The sequence below is a fragment of the Triturus cristatus genome, chromosome 3_1, assembly GCF_964204655.1.
Source record: "Triturus cristatus chromosome 3_1, aTriCri1.1, whole genome shotgun sequence".
Lineage (NCBI taxonomy): Eukaryota > Metazoa > Chordata > Amphibia > Caudata > Salamandridae > Triturus > Triturus cristatus.
In genome coordinates this window covers 363,088,167-363,094,324 of record NC_140583.1, presented here as the reverse complement: position 1 = coordinate 363,094,324, position 6,158 = coordinate 363,088,167, and the positions used below count along the sequence as shown (strand labels likewise).

At 42.7% G+C, this 6,158-nt stretch overlaps 1 long non-coding RNA gene across 1 annotated transcript in view; it reads right to left on the bottom strand.

Annotated features, from left to right (window-relative positions):
- Positions 1 to 505: 505 nt before the first annotated feature.
- Positions 506 to 6,158, bottom strand: part of LOC146860275 (uncharacterized) — a 29,236-nt gene continuing 23,583 nt past the window's right edge. The window contains exons 2-3 of the long non-coding RNA XR_014979124.1: positions 1,110 to 1,223; positions 506 to 631 (exon numbers count right to left, since the gene is read on the bottom strand). This is a non-coding gene — a long non-coding RNA (uncharacterized LOC146860275). The remainder of the gene's footprint in view (positions 632 to 1,109; positions 1,224 to 6,158) is intronic.

The following is a 6,158-nucleotide window of genomic DNA, read 5'->3' as shown; positions in this document are numbered from 1 at the left end:
AATTTGACCCAGCCGGACACGGCACTGAGGTGCGTGATGACTGAAGACCACTGAGCACCCTGTCAGCACCGGGGTCAGAGATGATGGCGTAGCTGGTCCTCTCAAAATAAAAGAGAAGGGCCCGCTACTCCAAGAGACATGGTTCCATGTAAAATTTAATTGTCAACAATATAAAATCCCTTGGAGGAATCAATTCATTCTATTCAAACATTCCACACTTCATTTCACTCGAGCTCATACATACATCTACACCCGTCTTGCGAGGGACTCAAAAGAAATTTTTTAAACAGTTTGTTTTTAATATATCACTCCAAGTGAGAAAAGTTTATACAATTTATATAAAATTCATACGTATTTTTTTTAAAACAATTTAAAAATCCCATAATAGACAAATATTGCACTGAGTGTCATAAACCATTATACCAAGAGAGACAACACATAAGACACACACATTTGTCAATTGAATGAAAGAAATCATATTATCTGAGCTTTTTTTTACTGTGTGGCTCATTGTTACACAAATTTAACAGAAAACAGATCGTCTACGCATTTTGGTGGGTTGGCAAAATAGGACTACCTTCTTCAGGGCAACAATAAATATTTTTCCCTCTATATGAATATGCTGTGTCACCTGCATGAAAATAAAACATATATCAGAGAAGTTGTTTTTTATATCTTTAAATATACAACCTATCATTTGAAATTCCTCATCATTAGTTTCACGAATGCAATTTAAAACATTCATCTAAAATCCAAATTTCACTAATTCAATTCACATTGTACTTATATACGGGCAAGTATAAATACTAAAAAACATTTCCTAAAGAAATAATTGTCAAACAAGCCCCAATCAAGACTGGAGTGTAGAACCTCACATCAACTTTCACTCGCCAGCATTCCTATACAGTCATGCTTCGGTACAAAAGAAATTCCTTCTCCAGCTGTTTCCTTAGGTGAGGTACACTGAGGACCAAAGTTGGTCTCACTCACTGGAGCTTTGAAGGTTAATACAAAGCTTGGGATAAAAGAAGTGGGCACACCGTTAACCCTACTAAGACTATATAAGAATCCCCAATCGTGCACAGACAGAATTTGCGTTATACACATACCTATATTATTATAGTTTATAGCTAACATATTTTGGTGGAGCATATCATTCTAAATGTAACTGTTGATGGGCTGTACGTTGCTGTTCAATGGATGCTTTCCCCTTCAATACAGTCCTACAATAGAGAGAAGATATAAAAAAAAAATATTTAAAAAAACCATAGACCCCAATGTAGGTATGTTGCTCACAGGGAACAGAATTTCCCTTAGTCCCCACTACATCTTAATATGTGCCCCAAACCCACCTATAAAGTTCTTGTTCTTTGAATCAAGAAATAAAATGGCAGTAATTACTGGATCCGAAACCTATTGTGGTCCCACACTTTTAGGAGTCCTAAACATATGCAAAGGAGAAAGAAAAATAAGGATAAAGTTTCACATATATATATACTTCTGTGTGGCAATGGCTGCTCTGCCTGCAGTTGAGCGGCAGGCCGACGGTCCTCCATCTGCAGCACGGCAGAGCACAGTTCAGCCACTCTACCGTGCTCCCTTCCAAAGTTCACCACCAAGCTGCGCAAGTCTAGGAGCACCAGCGTCCAGTACCCTGGACATGAACAAATCCTGGCCTTGTAATGCAGCTCAGACGGTGGCGGATCCCTCCAATGTGCTCTGTTCATACAGGGGTTGCGATTAGTACACAGGGGCTTAGAGAACCGAGTGACCTGGCGCTGCTCTGTGCAACATGCCCACGATACTAGTGAGCCGACAAGGTGAAGCATGCATGGTGTAGCAGAATAGCCGTGTACCGTGCTGCTTCCGGGTCTGTCATCGATCTGCGTTCATCAAAGCCGTTGCTCACCTTCAGCCAATAAAAGGCAATATTGCATACACGTACTCTTACCTGACATGTTGAGTGTGACACTGTATCATACTCAATAATACATAATATGAGTACACCAATCTGAACTGTGTCACAGTGCTGAGCACATTACCTCTCGGAACTGGTCTGCTGACGTCAGACTCCAGTGAAGCAGCCCTGGAGCGCAGCTAAGCTCACAGTATGGGTTATGGAGCCTCGCTTTTATCATTCTCTGCACTGAGCGCACCAGTAAACTCAGCTTCACTGGTTGGCAGAGTTTTTTGCCGAACTCTGAGTGGCAAAACACCGTTGACCACCCAGGACTACGCAGAGATCACCTGAGAGTCTTGGGAGAAATATAAAGACCCAAGACGCAGGAAATCTCCTAGAATACCCCCAACAGTTAAAACCTCGAATATAAAAACTCAGAGTGTTAGCTCATAATAATTTAGAGTACAGCCAAAGAAAGCAGAAACAAATTCATGATAAAGGGAAAAAACTGAGAATATATCATCCGGGTGAATAGGTTCTTGCATTAATGCCCACCTCTACGCACAAAATGAAATCTGAATGGAAAGGCCCTTTTAAAATAAGGGAAAGAATTGAAAGAGTCTCTTATGAACTACAGATAGGACCTCATAAGCAGAAAATCTTCCATGTAAATCTTTTAAAAAATGTCTAGGACCACCACCAAAGCCAATACTTCCCTACCCTGAAAACAATGTTAAGACAACAACCCTAGAAGATAGCTCTAGTGGTCGCTGGGGCTTCATGCTTAAATGCACGGACGTGGCAGTAGAAGGTAGGTCCGTGGTTTTAACCCCTTCGCTGCTAGGCCTTTTCCCCTCCTGTGCTAAGCCTTTTTTGGGCTATTTGGGGTAGTGCGCGCTTAGGCCCCTGTAACTTTTTGACCACATTAGGTATCCACGCCAAATTTGCGTCCGTTTCTTCCAACATCATGGGGATTCTAAAGGTACCCAGGGTTTGTGGATTCTCCTAGAGGGTTCCCAGAAATTAGTCAAAATACAGCAACATTTTGTTTTTTTTGTGAAAAATGGGGAAAAGTGGCTGCAAATGAAAGCGTCTGGGTTTTTCTCTGCAAATGATATCAAAAAAGGGTTTGTGGGGCTGAAATCACAATTTCTCCAGCTTTTAGGGAATGACAGATTTTTGTCAGAAATCCAACATTTTTTACACAGTTTTGACATTTTTCTGGGACATACCCTATTTTTGCTATTTTTTGTGCTTTCAACCTCCTTCCAGATAATGGTAGAAATGGGTAGAAAAGCAATAATGGATCCTGGAAAGCTATACATTTTTGAAAAGTAGACAACATTCTGAATTCAGCAAGGGGTCATTTGTGTAGGTCCATCAAGGTTTCTTTATAGAAACTAACAGTTAAATATAGGAAAAATTTACAAATTGTGGAAAAAAGCAGCCTTTTAAGTCAACGTTTTCACCTGTAACTTCTTCTAATTATGACATCACTTTGAAAGCAATGTACCGTTACATCCGGTGGACCTTCCTGGTTGTGGGGATATATAGGATTTGTAGGTTCACCAAGAGCCCAACGAACCCAGAGTAAAAAACTGAGCAGCATTTTGTAATGGTTTTTCTTTTTGTTCCGGGTATATAGCAATTATTGTGGGAAAACGTATACATGGAAAAATCGGTATGAAAGTCACCTATGTATTTCTGAAATAGGAACAAATTACAGAGTTTAGAAACAGTGCATATTTGCACATTTTCGAAATTGGGAATACTCATACTTGCATGACAATTATTGGTCATTTTTCAAAATGACTTTTTGTTTACACAATGTCTTTCATTTGGAAGGGATAAATGCATCGAAAATCAATAGGTAATAACAGTTGCTTTACAAATCTGAACTACCCTAAGTCTCCCGATAAAAATGGTACCTCACTTGTGTGGGTAGGCATAGTGCCCACGACAGGAAGTGGCTCAAAACCTAAGGTGAACACACCACATTTTCACACTGAAAATTTACACTTTTTTTGAAAAGAGTCTAGCTGTGGTTTTTGAACCCTAGCCCTGCCGGAACCTAAGGAAACCTAGCAAACCTATACATTTTTGAAAACTAGACACCCAGGGGAATCCAGGATGGGGTGATATGACTGCCTCCCACCATGGTCTGTTACCCAGAATCCCTTGCAAACGTAAAAAATTGACAAAAAAAACACATTTTCCTCACATTTCCGTGATGGAAAGTTCTGGAATCTGCGTGGATCCACAAATTTCCACCCACCCCGCGTTCCCCAAAGTCCTACAAGAAAAATGGTACCTCACTTGTGCGGGTCGGCATAGTGCCCGCGACAGGAAACGGCGCAAAACGCAACGTGGTCACACCTCAATTTTGCAGTGAAAAATGACCCTTTTTTGGCAAAGTGACTAGCTGTAGTTTTTGAACCCTAGCCCTGCCGGCACCTAGGGAAACCTAGCAAACCTATACATTTTTAAAAACTAGACACCCAGGGGAATCCAGGATGGGGTGACTTGACTGCCTCCCACCATGGTCTGTTACCCAGAATCCCTTGCAAACGTAAAAAATTGACAAAAAAAACTAATTTTCCCCATATTTCTGTGATGGAAAGTTCTGGAATCTGCGTGGATCCACAAATTTCCACCCGCCCCGCGTTCCCCAAAGTCCTACGAGAAAAATGGTACCTCACTTGTGCGGGTCGGCCTAGTGCCCGCGCCAGGAAACGGCGCAAAACGCAACGTGGTCACACCTCAATTTTGCAGTGAAAAATGACCCTTTTTTGGCAAAGTGACGAGCTATAGATCTTGAACCCTAGCCCTGCCGGCACCTAGGGAAATCTAGCAAACCTATATATTTTTGAAAACTAGACACCCAGGGGAATCCAGGATGGGGTGACTCGACTGCCTCCCACCATGGTCTGTTACCCAAAATCCCTTGCAAACGTAAAAAATTGACAAAAAAAACACATTTTCCCCACATTTCTGTTATGGAAAGTTCTGGAATCTGAGTGGATCCACAAATTTCCACCCACACTGCGTTCCCCAAAGTCCTATGAGAAAAATGGTACCTCACTTGTGCGGGTCGGCATAGTGGCCGCGACAGGAAACGGCGCAAAACGCAACGTGGTCACACCTCAATTTTGCAGTGAAAAATGCCCCTTTTTTGGCAAAGTGACGAGCTGTAGTTTTTGAACCCTAGCCCTGCCGGCACCTAGGGAAACCTAGCAAACCTATACATTTTTGAAAACTAGACACCCAGGGGAATCCAGGATGGGGTGACTTGACTGCCTCCCACCATGGTCTGTTACGTAGAATCCCTTGCAAACGTAAAAAATTGACAAAAAAAACACATTTTCCCCACATTTCTGTGTTGGAAAGTTCTGGAATCTGCGTGGATCCACAAATTTCCACCCACCCCGCGTTCCCCAAAGTCCTACGAGAAAAATGGTACTTCACTTGTGCGGGTCGGCATAGTGGCCGTGACAGGAAACGGCGCAAAACGCAACGTGGTCACACCTCAATTCTGCAGTGAAAAATTACCCTTTTTTGGCAAAGTGACTAGCTGTAGTTTTTTAACCCTAGCCCTGTCGGCACCTAGGGAAACCTAGCAAACCTATACATTATTGAAAACTAGACACCCAGGGGAATCCAGGATGGGGTGATTTGACTGCCTCCCACCATGGTCTGTTACCCAGAATCCCTTGCAAACGTAAAAAATTGACAAAAAAACCCACATTTTTCCCATATTTCTGTGATGGAAAGTTCTGGAATCTGCGTGGATCCACAAATTTCCACCCACTCCGCGTTCCCCAAAGTCCTACGAGAAAAATGGTACCTCACTTGTGCAGGTCGGCCTAGTGCCCGCGACAGGAAACGGCGCAAAACGCAACGTGGTCACACCTCAATTTTGCAGTGAAAAATTACCCTTTTTTGGCAAAGTGACGAGCTGTAGTTTTTGAACCCTAGCCCTGCCGGCACCTAGGGAAACCTAGCAAACCTACACATTTTTGAAAACTAGACACCCAGGGGAATACAGGATGGGGTGACTTGACTGCCTCCCACCATGGTCTGTTACCCAGAATCCCTTGCAAACGTAAAAAAATGACAAAAAAAACACATTTTCCCCACATTTCTGTGATGGAAAGTTCTGGAATCTGCGTGGATCCACAAATTTCCACCCACTCCGCGTTCCCCAAAGTCCTACGAGAAAAATGGTACCTCACTTGTGCGGGTCGGCCTAGTGCCCGCG